This window comes from Poecilia reticulata, chromosome 18 (assembly GCF_904066995.2).
Source record: "Poecilia reticulata chromosome 18, P_reticulata-male-v2, whole genome shotgun sequence".
Taxonomy (NCBI): Eukaryota; Metazoa; Chordata; class Actinopteri; order Cyprinodontiformes; family Poeciliidae; genus Poecilia; species Poecilia reticulata.
The window spans coordinates 2,535,806-2,551,942 of NC_088847.1; the positions used below are offsets into that span (position 1 = coordinate 2,535,806).

Genomic DNA, 16,137 nt, shown 5'->3' on the forward strand with positions numbered 1-16,137 from the left:
ATATATATATATATATATATATATATATATATATATATATATATATATATATACACACACACACACACACACATACATGTATTCCCATGTTTGTCTCAAAACAGTGAAACTAATGCTAAGCCTATTTTTTTTACCAATTTATTCCAGTTTCCTCCTTTGAATGACTGGATTCAACAAATGTTCACAAAGAAAAAGCTAGGTCATAAAACCATTTCTGCTAAACATAAACTGTGTACCATCTTCACTATGAACGCACTAGCATCTTAGTATTAGCACCTTAGCAGTAGATCCTCAGTATTTATGTATTTTTGTTATACCTGTCAATTTGACACACAAGCGACGTCCATAAACAGCAGCGCTGGACAGCCGAGCCACTTCTCTTGGCTTATTTTTTGCTTCAGTGTAAGGATTTAAAAGCAATTACAATTTTCCTGATAGCAACATTTTACTGAAAACATTCCTCAATTTTTCTGAGATGTATGGTCCATGCTAGTTAGCAGCGTCTGCTTCCTGTGTATTGCAGCCATGTGTAGATTCAACAGCTGGCAAAATGATGCTTTGAGTTGCCTGGTTGATCTTCAAACCAGAAGATGAAAACATGACTAATTCATAATTTCTGTTTTTGGGTTTTGTCTTGTTTTTTTTGTGACATTTTAAAACTTTTCTCAAATTTTGTATGGAAATATGACTTGTGACAACATTCCATTCATTTGTACATTTTGTTTTTCTAACAATACCACACTGACAATAAAGAAAGCTGGGTTATGGCATAGGATTCTATTGTATACTTAGTTTATTGTCGAGAAGGTAATATAATTTCTTTGTAACTTTGAATTGTTTTACAAATTATATATTTTTTTGCCTGCAAGTAATTCTGATGTGACAATTTTTAGCCTATGAGACAAAAAGTTTGGACACCATTGTCTTAGAAAATCTATTGCTGCTGTCCATCGTTTATTGCTATAAAGGTATTTTTCAAGAAAGAAAAACTGTTAGGATGACTGGTGACAGCCCCAGTGGGTTCACCCTTTTTTATTCAAAAATAAATCCTTAGTCAGGCAGTTGCTTCCAAGGATGCAGTTCTCAGAATATGCTTGATCTTTTTCTCTGAAAATGAAGCAGTAGATTCTAGTAAAGATATTCTAAAAGTGATTAAGCTGTGCAAACTTCTGAGGGTAAAAACTGTAAAGAGAGAGGAGCTCAGGAGCATGTCTGGAGAAAATAAGGACAGACAGCAAGTTATCATAATAGTGATCAGCCAGTCCCATTAGATATACTCTTCATGACTGTCTAATATATTGACAATATATTGCAATTATAATATCTATATTAAAATAGTAATGGGCGGTTTGTAAGGCAGCATAGTAATGGTTGTTATATTCCATGAAATTCAGACTTTGTTACCAATGATATTTTCAGTTTTACTGTAAAAGACCTCTAAATTAACAGGACATAGGATTAGCTACCACAATTATGCGGATGATACACAACTCTACATCACAATGTCACCAGATGACTCTGAACCCATCCAATCACTGAATAGATGCTTAGAACAAATCAATGTGTGGATGTGCCAAAACTTTCTCCAGCTAAACAGAAACAAAACTGAAGTTATTATCTTTGGACCTAAAGATGAGCGAACTAGAATCAATGCACAGCTTCAGTTATTACAACTAAAAACCAGCAATCAGGCCCGAAACCTGGGAGTAGTGATGGACTCTGACCTGAACCTTCAGAGCCACATTAAGACAGTCACAAAGTCGGCCTTCTATCACCTGAAGAACATCTCTAGTATTAGAGGACTTATGTCTCAGCGCGATCTAGAGAAACTCATCCATGCGTTTATCTTTAGCCGCATTGATTACTGCAACAGCGTCTTCACAGGTCTGACTAATAAATCAATCAAACAGCTGCAGCTGATCCAGAAGCTGCTGCTCGGGTTCTCACTAAAACCAGGAAGATAGAGCACATAACACCAGTTTTAAAGTCCCTACACTGGCTCCCTGTAGCTCAGAGAATAGACTTTAAAATACTGATGTTAGTTTATAAATCTCTGAACGGTTTAGCACCACAATACCTTAAAGATCTGTTATTACTGTACCAACCGTCTAGACCCCTCAGATCTTCTGGTTCTGGTCTGCTCTGCATCCCCAGAACCAGAACCAGACGAGGAGAAGCAGCATTCAGTTTCTATGCACCACAGATTTGGAACAAACTTCCAGAAAACTGTAAAACAGCTGAAACACTGGGTGCCTTTAAATCTCAACTTAAAACCCACCTGTTTAGAGTTGCTTATGGCTAAATTAGGGTTAGAGTGCGGGTTTTGACGTCTTCCATGTTTTTATATCTTTAATGTTTTTAATTTTTTCTTCTTTCTTTTCGACGTTTTAATGATGTAATGTTTTTTTTTTTTTTTTTAAATGTCTCTCTTTCTCACTGATTATTTCTGTTTTTATTTTAATTATGTAAAGCACTTTGAAATGCCTTGCTGCTGAAATGTGCTATAAAAATAAAATTTGATTGATTGATTGATAAATGCAACACATATGATGGTGCTTACTGCATTAAATGTCAGAAGGTCTAGAAAACCTCATAAAGACGACAAAGAGAGGAGAGGCATATATGACTATGTCAACTATAACATAACGTCGGCAGCACGGCATTGTGTTACACACCTGCATTCTTCATAGCAGACAACTGTTAAGAAATCCACTTTTATTGAGGTGGTCACATTTGGGGGGTTTTAAACTGGTCAATTGCACCTCCCAGAGTTGAGAGCTCCTAACCTCCAGAACAATACCACCCAATAAACACACACGCACACACACACGCACACACTGCCCCCACAGCTATTATTCCAAGCCAGAGTTTTCAAACTAAACAATGACAAGATTCTGAGAAACTTTATTAAAATGGCCACTTGTTTTATTGTGTTGTAATATTTAAAATGTAGGAGAGATCTCTGTGCCTTGTTTTCCACATGACTTTAGAACGTGCCACATCAGGAGGTAGTGAGAAAGAGAACATGTTAGCGGTCTGGTGACTGTGGGTGGGAGATTGTGGAGTCACACTGAAGCTCTCAGCATCTCAGCTTGTAGGTCGTCCACTCAGTTAGCCTATGAAGAACCCGTTCTGCAGACCAATGGTTACCTCTCAGGGACAGAAACATGTGGAATCTGCCTGGTCTGCTTCTCTCATAAGAATCGTTTAAACAAGGATTAACTGAACAAGCTGCAGAAGACGGAACTAGGTCAACATATTCAAGAGCATATTTGAAGTGCAATAACCAAACGGCTGTTGAAGTGTCACAAGACACAATATGTAATCTCATCCCAGCAGCTTCTCAATGTGAGACAATGATTTTGTTTTTTTTCTATTTTTGTTTGATTCTTGGTAAAAATCTAAAGAGCAACTAAAACTTAACTGTGAAATTTGAGCAAAGCTTTGTATTTTCTGAGTTTTGTTTCCTGGCTTTTGTAGCTTTTATGTGATAGTGGTCAGACAGGAAAGTGGGTTGTGAGAGAGGAGGAAGACATGCAGCAAAGATGTCTGCAGGCTGGGATTCGATCCCGTGACAGCCATGCTGAAGACTATGGCCTCTGCATATGGTCACACGCTTTGCCCCTTAGCCACTGCTGCGTCCTCGAGGAATTAAATCTTGCATTGTTTTTGAAACAATCTTGAGTGTTAAAAGAAAAATGAGTAGATTCAGGAGACTGAATGAATAATTGTGTATTAAAATGGTTTGCAAAACCCTTATCAAGTGAAATATACTAAATACAATTACACCACCTGAGAATACTTTAGTTTCAGCCGAAAGAAAACTGAAGCATCTGTTAAATCAAAAACTTAGTTCTGTAAAGCTTTTTACTCCATGCAGACATGATGCAGCCAGAGCAGCAAAATGTTTGGTAATGAAAAGCTCCCAGAGACAGAGAGGGACTCTGTCCCAGCAGACTCCTGGAAAGCTGCACGCCTGCTTCTCTGAAAGGGACCATTACAACATTCTGGAGGAAAAGCGAAGCACTCAAATAGCTGCAATTGGCTGATGCAACTTCCTGCTGATGTCTGCACAAATCACTGGAGATTATTTTTCGCAAAAAAAACAAACAACAAAGACAAATTCCAGATTACGTTGGTCTAAGCATTAATATTAAAATGCCTTCATAAGGGAGGGAGTTGAATTTGTATTTGTAAAATAAAATGACAATAATTCAGTATGAATATTCATAGCAGGTCTGCAGACCAACAGACACTATTAGAGACGCTGATCTCCTCACACAGACTCATCATGCTACATTTCTAGTGTCAGCTCTGTTAGTGTTGCCTGTTGCCTCGAACAGCAATAACAAGCTTCAGGCTTCATTCCCATTTCTGACTAAATGTATATTTAAAATGTTATGAGGTTACAAAAAACCAAGCATTCATAAAACTGAAACCCCACTTTACTTCAATTACTGTCACTAAATCACTGAACCATGATCTAATTATGAAGTCAGAGATTTACACCTAGATAGTATTCTTTGTAGATTTCTAATTTGGAGAGCTTTGCTCCGATTGGCTGACCTCTTCACAGACTCTTCCTCTACAGGAAGCTCATTTTGCACGTTACTGACAATTTACCAAATTACTGTATGTGACATTACCAATTTAAGTCTGTTTTTATTAGACCGGCACAATATATCAAATCACAAATGTCATTGTAATATCAGTCGGTGCAATGCTGAAATCCCATCGCTTGGATTCAGCAATTAATAAGTGATTGCATTCTACATGCTGTGCACTCACATTTTGCATGGCAAACATGTATTTGGCCAGCAGACGGACTTTGACTGAGCCGATACAGATTTTAATGGATGAGATGCTGAAGCATGTGAGATGGAAGCAGACATGGTGACAATGGTAAAGAAAGAGGAGAGGGTTATTTTCTAAACATTAGGGATGCACTGATATGAAAATTTGGGCTGATATCGATATGTTTACCAATATCATATTTCCCTTCGCTTTCAACACCATGTAAAAGTGACCACCAACATGGCTTCTCTGCTTCAGTTAAACACCCTGCATCACTGTCACATGACCAAACAAACATGGCTCTTCACTTCCTGTATGCTGAAACACAAACAAATGGCGGATACCAACGTTAATGCCAATATATTGTGCATTCCTACTAAATATAATGTGACAAATTTGTACATCAGTTTGGGTAGGTATGTGTATGGAATCTGTCTCTACACATCTACACAATAATCAATAAATCAATTAATGGTACGACAAATTAAAACAAGTTCAATCATTTCCATTTGCATGATTTATTGTTTCTCTTTTCTCTCTTTCTACCAAAAAACTGAATGATAACATTCTGCTTAGGTCTCAACTAGCCCCTCCAGAATTCATTTCATTTGTATTTTCTGTTGTTTTCTTTATTTATTTTGGATATTTAAAATGTCTTCCAGTCCCAGTGTTTAATATTCATTAGAATTTAAAGTTTATTGATCTTTGAGAAGGTGTTCTTGCATTTTTATGCCATTACCATTTTATTACTTGAAAATGGTCTCAAAACAACAATATTATCATTTATCACAATAACATCTGGGACAATTTATCGTCCAGAAACTTTATTATTGTGACAGGCCTATAATACATTTTCTTACTCATGATAATAAGAATTATCTGGCAGTAGAATGTGGATCTGGCTCAACACATCAGTAGGTATGCACCATGATCTCCACCATGAACAAAGCGCTGTGCTGAGACAAGCATCAGTCTCCAAGTTCCCTCCTGTGCAGGGAAACCACAGCCACAAACAGACGCTGGAAAGTAATTCCTGCTGATACTTACAGTTCCTCTGTACCTTTCCACTCCATCTGTTTACAAGGCAGGTAAACATCAACATCAGCACATAAACTGGGTGAGCAGCAGCTACAGATGTGCAACAACAGCATCATTGTTTAACAGCTTCTAACAAACAGTTAGTGGGCGGTGCAACACACAACCCACACACACACACACACACACGCACGCACGCACGCACACACACACACACACACACACACACACACACACACACACACACAGCTGTTACTCGCAGAATTCCACTGACTTGTAATGCAGCCCAGGTGAAAAAAAGTATACTTTAGTATACTTCAAACAAACTTAAATTTGTGAAAGTACACTTTAAGTATACTAATTATTTAGTGTATTACCTATAAGTATATCTGAAGTATACTAAAAATACACTTGTACTAATTTCGAAATTAGTACTTTAAACACACTTAAACATAACTGTACCAAAATACACTTTTAATATATTAAATAAAAGTATACTTTAAGTGAACAAAATATGAATGAATATGTATGAATTTGTGCCTTAATAATCTTTTACTATTTATTAAAATTGCATACAATGAAAAAAAGGATAATCATGATGTAATTTTTAAGAAAGTGTCCAATCAATTTTCAGATGTGTGATGTAAAACCTTATAATCAACGGCATTAGCTCCAGTTCATACTCAAGACCAGATGGTGGCGGTATTGCACATTTTCATTTATTTAAAAAAACGCCACAAAGAGAAGAAAAAACTTGAACGCAGGGAAGATAAGAGACGCTGTTCAAATTCGCCATTTTTACTCTCATAATATTGCCTTAAAAGTAGAGAGGGCCTTGACAATAGTTACTAATTTTGGTAAATTCAAGCTGGTGACGTCCTAACCCGAGTTAGATGACAACACAACGGGACAACAACTGATGGAAATGAAATGTGTGTCACAAAAGGAGCCCAGGGGGACGAAGGCTGCTAAGTGTTGCTAGCTGGTGGTAAGTTTGCTTATTAATCATCTTCGTTTGATTATGAACAGTGCAGTAAAGATATATAACTTACGTTGGTTTCTTAAATAATTATTTTATCAATTTTATTGTGACTTGTATGATTATTACTATAGTAATCATTCAGCTTCATGTTATAACTGCATGCAGGCTGTTTGTTGCGACTTATACTTTAATTCATAAACTTAACCTGGTTTTAATTAAGCTCCATAAGACAGAGAGACTTTGATATTGTGAGGTTATTGTTGTTCTAACTCATTCATCAATGATTTTATCTTCAACATATGTTTGCAGTCTAACTAAGCAAATGAAGATGAAAGAGGAAGAAATCAGGTGTTAGAAAACCTAAAGACTTTCTGTCTCAGAAGAAGCTCTGACTCCACCAGATCACCAACCAGCTCTGAGGATGAACCTCCACATCGTCTTCATGATGTAAGTTTGTTTTTTCAATGAGGAGCTAGCTACATTTTCAACAACAAAAACTGGTGTGTTACCAACACCTGTGATGGACTGGTGACCTGTCCAGGGTGAACCCTCCCTCTCATCTGATGGCTGCTGGAGATGGGCACCACCAACCCCCCTCACCACCCTGCAAGGATCAGTGTGTTCAGATCATGGATGGAAAGATTTTAAGGTAGTTTGTCTCCTTAAGTCCACACTTAAAACAGCTACATAGTTAATACCAACATCAACTGACTCTATGACATTGCTGACTATTTTTTTTTCTACTTCTAACAAATGTTTTTCCACCCCAGGCATCCGGTCCCAATCACCATCAGTTCTTATGATGTTACATACATGGCGAGTCCACAACGTTTTAAAATTGTAGGTATTATTTTTTTATTTGCCATTTTTCTGTTCTCTTTAAAAACAAATGCTTTCTCTGTTTAATTGCTCTATTGTTCTTTTTTGTAGGTTTCTGTAAGGTGCAGTGAACGGTTCAAGTTTTCACTCCATGACGTTTGTGTTATTAACAAGCTAATTGTAGAAGAAACAAGTCAACCTTGAGGAAGCCAGCACGCTGCATTTTGAAAACACTAATGATCAGCATGGAGGCAGCGTTATGTCTTTGTGAAGTTGCCATGGCGCTCAACTCATATGAACTTTTTACCTTCAGCACAAGTGTTAACTTAAACAAAAACACCTTGAACTGTGGAGTCCCTGGTCACAGCGGTCTGACTGCACTGATTTATCTTTCCTGATGTCTTTAAGCACAATCACATTAATCTCAAGCATAGTTTTGTTCTAAGAAACAACCCTCAAAATAAGTCAAACAGGAACACTGTAGGTATTCACTCAGCCAACAGAATCCTCTGCTTGGGTTTACGTGCTTTAACGAAACACGTAAAATAAAACTTTGAAGCCCAAAAAAGCAGGTTTGAACTGCTCAGCAATCCTTTTGCAGTTGATGTAGAAAGCGCACCACCAAATCTGCAAATGGAGTTGATTGAGCTCCAGTGCAATGACACACTGAAGGAAAAATATGAGAGACTGGGTGCTGCTGAGTTTGCACGTTTCATCCCCGACACAATGCCCCAGTTGCGCATCCAAACTGCTCGGACGCTCTCTATGTTTGGCAGCACATACATGTGTGAACAACTGTTCTCTTTGATGAAGCTAAAACAAAACATCACACAGGAGCCGTCTTACCGATAATCACCTCCACTCAATCCTGAGGATTTCCTCAGCTCAGAGCCTCACCCCGAACATTGATGAACTTGTACAAAAGATGAGACACCTCCAAGTATCAGGCTCAGCCTCAGACAAGTGAGCATCACAGAGCAGTAACGTATTTTCAGTTTATAAGTTTCAGTTAAATTTTTACATTTGTTTCTACAAGACGTGATTTTTCTTTGAATGAAGTATTGTTTTGTCTGTGTGCCATATATTTTTGTATTTTATTTTATTTTATTGTATTTATTTTTCAGTTGAATGGATTCAGGTAAAATTGCAGATAAGAGCCATGAGAAAGAATACAACTGATTTGATTTATTTTTTTACTTTACTATTTGAAAGCAGTGATCGGTAGGATCATAGAGCAGCACACTAATGCATTTTCAGTTTATAATGCATGCACTTTGATTTATGCATCTATCTTGATATTAAGAAACATATTTTGTTTTTAAAAACAATTAAATTTGTTGCTGTTTGCCTCTTGAAAAATGTTTTCCCTTGAAGTATTGACAGAGCCATAGCAAAATATTGCTTTATTCATTTAATCGTTAAATAATATACACTGTGTTAGGTCTTGGTTCAATAGGCTATGTGCAATCATTTCAATATGTTTTAATAAACATTAAACCAGTCCGGCCCTCGGCTTGTAGCAAATTTGTTTTTTTGGCCCTCTGAGTATTTGACTTTGACATCCCTGACTTAAAGACTCGTTTTGCTGGATGGAAAGATGCCACTAGCTGTGCTAGTTTGAAGCTAAATTAGCCAGGAAGCTAACGCTATTTAACTACTCAGTGACTTGCAGATTCATGCTAACTTGTTGTTAGAAGCCTGAAACCGAAGATTACTGAAAGCTCAGTGTGTTTGGGAATTGTGAAGCATTTTATTGGATGAGGAAAAGTGTTATTGGAATACTTTTTACTCATATGCACACAGTTTATGCACAGCTTTATTGATAAGGAGTAAGAAGAAATATGAAGGAAGGTGATCTTGAAATAGTTTGCACTGAAGAAATAGCCACCAAACGGCCAGTCAAGTTAACTGAGAAGGCAATTGAGGACAAACTGCACAGGCTACTTGGCACCAGGAGAGGATACTTATCTCGACTCACAACTTTAAAGAGGGAAGTTTCCAGTTTAATCACATTAGCTGATAATTTGCCAACAGTGAAGGAGATAATGCATGAAGAATTTCATCCAATTCTCCAAGATTTTATTGACATTACTGGACAATTAGGAGATCTTCCACCTGAAGATGAGGAAGATGCAGATATTAACAACTGGTTTGAAAGAAGCAAAAGAACTGTTAAAGAAACATTATGGGGATGAGTTGGTGATTGCAAGCGCTTACATTGATAAGGCTTTAAAGTGGTCGCCAATCAAGGCTGAAGATGGAAAAGCGCTGAAGACATATGCTTTATTCCTAACTGGTTGTTGCAACACGATGCAAGATGTTGAATTGATGGAGGAAATGGATAATCCCACAAACATGAGGATGGTGGTGTCTAAATTGCCTTATAAAATGCGAGAAAGTTGGCGCAATGAAGCATTTAAAATCAAGGAGAAAGGAGGGCTCAGAGCAAGATTTGCTGACCTGGTCGCCTTCATTGACCGCGAGTCTAAGGTAGCCACAGATCCACTCTTTGGAGACCTCCAAGGCAAAAATCCACCACCAACAGGAAGAATTAAGGACAATCTGAAAGCGGTCAAGAGTGGATCAAAAGGAGCAAGCTTCGCCACTAATATTGTGGTGGGAAAGAAAAATGCAGCTTCAACACTAAATCAAGTAAGCTCATCCAAGACAGGAACTTCTTTTGAAACTCCATGTCTATATTGTCAAGGAAACCACACCTTGGAATCTTGTAACAAGATCAAAGAGAAAATGAACCAGGAACGTATTGACTTTTTAAAGTCAAAGGGACTGTGTTTTGGGTGTTTGAGACAAGGTCACATTAGTCAGAACTGTAAGAAGAAGACAGTATGCAAACAGTGCTCAAGAAAACACCCAGACATTCTTCATCAGAACGAAGAAACTAAAAACACAACTTATGCACCGGAACAAGGTAATACTCATAAGGAGGAGATGTCTGCGACTTCAAGTCCTGTGAAGGAAGAAGTGTGTGGCTACACTGAGGCCGGAGAAACAAACTGTCTACTACCCGTGGTGCCTGTGAAGGTGAAGTCCCGCAGCAGTGGAAGATCCAGAAACACTTATGCATTTATGGACACTGGGAGTACAGCCATGTTCTGTACAGAGGACCTTAGAAGGAGGCTGAATGAGAAGGGAAAGCCGACTCAGATATCCTTAAGTACTATGGGTCAGAATGAAGCAGAGAAACGTAGGTTGATCAACAGCTACCTGCTCACAGACCTTGAGGTGTGTAGTCTTGATGGAGAAGAGTACAGTACTTGCAGTTAACCAAAGTTTTCACACACAGTAAACATTCCTGTGCAGAGAGAAAACATCCCCAGTCAGCAACATTTACAGAAGTGGCCCTACCTGAATGAGGTGAATTTACCACATATTGATGCGAGTGTAGGTCTTCTCATTGGCTCCAACAACTCTAAAGCAATGGAGCCCTGGCATGTAATTAACAGTCAAGAAGAAGGACCCTAATGCTGTAAAGACTGTTCTCGGCTGGATGGTGTATGGTCCTGTAATGAATGAAAATCTGCTTGTCCGAAGCAAGACAGCTGGTTACAGTGTTAACCGAATTGCAGTTGAGGAAGTGGAACAGCTACTTATACAGCAATATAACACAGATTTTCCAGAACATCTATATGATGACAAAGAGGAAATGTCACAAGAGGACAAATTGTTCATGGAATCTGTGCAAAGCACAATCAAGTACACAGATGGACATTACAGTGTGGGGCTCCCACTGAGAGACAAGCATGTGAAAATGCCCAACAATCGCTGTGTGGTTGAACAGCGAGTTGCTGGTCTTAAGAGAAAACTGGCAAGGAATCAAGATTTTCTGGAGGACTACAAAGGCTTTATGGAAAGTATCCTGGGAAAAGGTTACGCCATGGAAGTTCCTCAAGAACAGCTTGACCGTGATGACGGTAGGGTTTGGTATGTTCCGCACCATGGTGTATACCACCCAAAGAAAAACAAAATTCGTGTTGTTTTTGATTGCAATGCCAGCTTCCAGGATGTGTCGCTAAATGGTCAGTTGATGCAGGGACCTGACCACACCAACACACTTATTGGTGCCTTAGTGAGGTTTCGTGAAGAACCAATAGCTGTGATGGCGGACATAGAGTCCATGTTTTATCAGGTGAGAGTCCCGGAGTCAGATGCTGATCTATTGCATTTTCTGTGGTGGCCAGCTGGTGATCTTAGCGCACCTGTAAGGGAATATAGGATGATGGTGCATATCTTTGGAGCAACGTCTTCCCCTAGCATTGCGTCTTATGCACTACGAAGAACGGCAGAAGATCGAAGAGGCACAACTGCCCCAGAAGCTGTGGAAACAATTCTACGTAATTTCTATGTAGACGACTGTCTTAAATCAGTGGCGAAGGAGGGGGAAGCAGTCTTCTTGGTGAGGAGTCTTCAAAACCTGTGTGCTGAGGGAGGTTTTACTCTCAACAAGTGGGTCAGCAACAGCAGGAGAGTTTTGTCCTCCATTCCTGAAGAACTCAGAGCCACTGAGTTGAGAGACCTCAATCTTACACAGGATGCTTTACCCATAGAACGTGCTCTCGGTGTACAATGGTGTACAGAGGATGATGTATTCACATATAGCATCAAGACACAGGACAGGCCCAAGACATGAAGAGGTGTTCTTTCTGTCGTGAATTCCACTTATTGGCTTCCTGGCACCATTGATACTCCCTGCTAAGCTTCTAATGAGGGACCTGTGTAAAGAAAAGTTAGGATGGGATGAAGAGATTAGTGACTCACGAACAGAACAGTGGAGTAAGTGGCTGGAGGATCTCACTCTCCTTTCAGGCTTCAGCATCAGAAGATGTATCAAACCGCAGGCCTTTGGAACCACAGTGGTGGCCAGATTACACCATTTTTCTGATGCAAGTGAGGTTGCCTATGGCACAGCATCTTACCTCGTTCTGGTGAATAACCAAGGCAGATTCCATTGTTCTCTTATGATGGGGAAGTCTAGAGTGTCCCCACTCAAGCAGGTCACAGTTCCAAGACTAGAGTTGACTGCAGCAGTTGTCGCAGTTAAGGTGGACAGAATGCTGCAAGAGGAAATGCAGATCCCACTTCAGCAGTCAATCTTCTGGACTGACAGCACGACGGTTCTGAAGTACATCGAAAATGAGACTGCTCGTTACAAGACCTTTGTGGCTAATAGAATTACACTCATACGAGAAGCAACTAAAACATCTCAGTGGAGGTACGTCAGAACTTCGCAGAACCCGGCTGACAAAGCAACTAGAGGCATGAAAGCAAAAAAGTTAATGGAAGATAAGAACTGGATAAATGGTCCAGAATTTCTTTCACAACCAGAAAGTGAATGGCCACAGAGACCAGACAACCTGAATCACAGCATACAGGATGACTCAGAGGTGAAAAGTGTCACAGTAAACACCATCACAACTGAAGAAAAGCTTGATTGTATGAACAAGTTACTTGAGTACTACGACAGTTGGAACCGGCTGAAGAGGGCGACTGCATGGATTATGAAAGTTAGAGAGCTGCTGACCAACTTGAAAAACAAAAGAAAAGAGTTTCAAAGTGAAATCAGTCAAACCGAAAATGATACAGAGAAGCAAAAGGTTGTTTGTGAACCAAAGCATGGACATGTACAGGAGTACCATGGAAAAGAAAGAACTTACCTTGGAACAGCTGACAACAGCATAAGCGGAAATCATCCGGTACAGCCAAGCCCAATGCTTTCCTGAGGAGATTAGTGCACTCTGGAATAATAAGTCTGTCAAGAAGAACAGCCAGCTGTACAGACTCGATCCCATGCTAAAGGATGGCATTCTAAGGGTAGGAGGACGGTTAGTTAAAGCTGCCATGCCAGCAGACACAAAACATCCTGCGATACTGTCCAAACATTCAAGAGTTGCATTTCTCATTCTACGTGACATCCATGAGAAGATCGGTCACAGAGGGCACAACTACATGTTATCACAGTTGAGAGAGAAGTTTTGGATCCCACAAGCAACCTCCGCCATTAGGAAGCTCATATCCAAATGCACGGTTTGCAGAAGATTACAAGGACGAGCTGGTGAACAGAAAATGGCACCTCTGCCTGTAGATCGTCTTGTACCAGACAAGCCCCCATTCACTAATGTTGGAATAGATTACTTCGGCCCTTTTGACGTGAAACAGGGCCGGGGCACTGTCAAAAGGTATGGTGTGATGTTTACTTGCCTTACTATCAGGGCAGTACACATTGAGGTGGCTTATAGTCTGGATACAAATGCCTGTATCAATGTCCTCCGTCGCTTTGTTAGTAGAAGAGGACAGGTCTCTATCATGCGATCTGACAATGGCACCAACTTTGTTGGTGCCGAGAAGGAATTGAGAGAGGCATTGGAAAACCTGAACCAATCAGAAATTGAGAAAACGATGCAAAGGAAGGGCATCAAGTGGATTTTCAATAGTCCAGCGGCATCACATCAGGGAGGGATTTGGGAGCGGCAGATCCGTTCAGTTCACAGGATTCTCAATGCTCTACTTAAGGAACAGACCCTCACCGACGATAGCCTTCAAACACTTCTTTGTGAGGTCGAAAGCATAATAAATGGTCGACCCATAACCAGTGTGTCAGATGATCCACACGACTTAGATTCTCTGACCCCCAACCATCTGTTGTTGTTGAAGGTCCAGCCCAACATGCCACCGGGGATCTTCAACCAAGATGATATGTATACAAGAAAGCGTTGGAGGCAAGTACAGTATCTTGCGGATCTATTCTGGCGCAGATGGACTCGTGAGTATCTACCCCTCCTCCAAGAACGCCAGAAATGGATGAAACAGAAGAGGAACTTTGAACCTGGAGATGTGGTACTGGTAGTCGACAGTTCCTCTCCGCGCAACACATGGATCATAGGAAGAGTAGTACAAACCCTACCTGACTCCAGTGGAACTGTACGCCGTGTGAAGTTGCAAACAAAAAACAGCATCCTGGAGAGATCTGTGCATAAGCTATGCTTATTGCAAGAAGCCATATAAAGAGAAGAACAAAAACGAGAGAGACTTTTTTGTTTAAGAACTGTTTATTTGTAGTTTATTCATAATCTGGTTTTGATGGCTCTTAGTTTTATGTTAATTGATAATTGCGTAATCTTACAGTATACCCAATTAGGGGCCGGATATGTAAGAGCCATAAAGCAGGACAGATAGAATGTGGAAAAGTACATTTTATAGTTGCAGTTTATATTTTATATAATTCTTAATTCATCTTGATAGGTAGTTTTAGTTCTAAGAAAATTATTGATATGAAAAATGCTTGACGCTCCCTTGTAGTGACGTAATGGAGAATGTGCAGTGCCATATTAGACAGAGCTGTACGAGAGCATATAGTTTTCTTAACGTGCGTGCAAATGACTTGTAACCTCTTTATTTTTAAGTAAAGACATCTAAACCTAAAGGACTCGTCATGTCGTGCGAGTGAAGAAGTTATTGTGTCTGCAGCTCTGAGTGGTTTCTTTTAAAAAACCGAAGAAAGAGTGCCACTTCACTGTCATTAGTTTAATAATAAGTTATTAATCTGAAAACTATAATTGGGCTTTCCAATCAAGACATGGCAAGTTTTAAAACTAGCATATTTTAAATTTATTTCTTATCATGACCTAAACAGCCGATTCAATCAGTCAATCTCGTCTGGAGCAGGGGTTCGCGTCTCGGCTGGCCTTCACATATCAGCGGCTTGAGGCATGAATTATCATTTACCTAATTGTGGACTTTTGCCCCGTTGCGACGGCGATACGTGCAGTAGAGTGGCTTGCCAACGTAACATGAAGTTGGTTCGGTTGAGCCCGTCCAGCTCTATTGCCAACCTTTCGGTTTCCCTGAAGCTATCTCAGTAATTATTACACTCAAAATATATCCATCCATCCATCCATTTTCTTTCACCCTTGTCCCTCAGTGGGGTCGGGAGGGGTGCTGGTGCCCATCTCCAGCCAACGTTTCGGGCGAGGGGCGGGGTACACCCTGGACAGGTTGCCAGTCTGTCGCAGGGCAACACAGAGACACACAGGACACACAACCATGCACACACACACTCACACCTAGGGGCAATTTGGAGAGGCCAATTAACCTGACAGTCATGTTTTTGGACTGTGGGAGGAAACCGGAGTACCCGGAGAAAACCCACGCATGCACAGGGAGAACATGCAAACTCCATGCAGAAAGACCCCAGGCCGGGAATCGAACCCAGAACCTTCGTGCTGCAAGGCAACAGCTCTACCAACTGCGCCACTGTGCAGATCACTCAAAATATAATTATATCAAAAATATAATAATAAAGCTCTGAAATATATTTAAAAAGTATACTTAAGTACACTTGAAGTTGTTCCAAAAAAGTAGTGTACTAAAATATACTATTAGTTGTAATTTAATATTACTAGAGTGTACTAAGCACAAAATTAGTTGTTCCAAAATAGTACAGTTTAAGTACATCGATAAAAGTATACTAAAGTATGTTAAAATTTAGTATA

General features: G+C 39.7%; 1 protein-coding gene across 2 annotated transcripts in view; it reads right to left on the reverse strand.

Moving 5' to 3' along the window:
• eml3 (EMAP like 3) overlaps positions 1 to 16,137 on the reverse strand; it is a 57,437-nt gene that overhangs the window by 40,154 nt on the left and 1,146 nt on the right. The window lies entirely within an intron of this gene.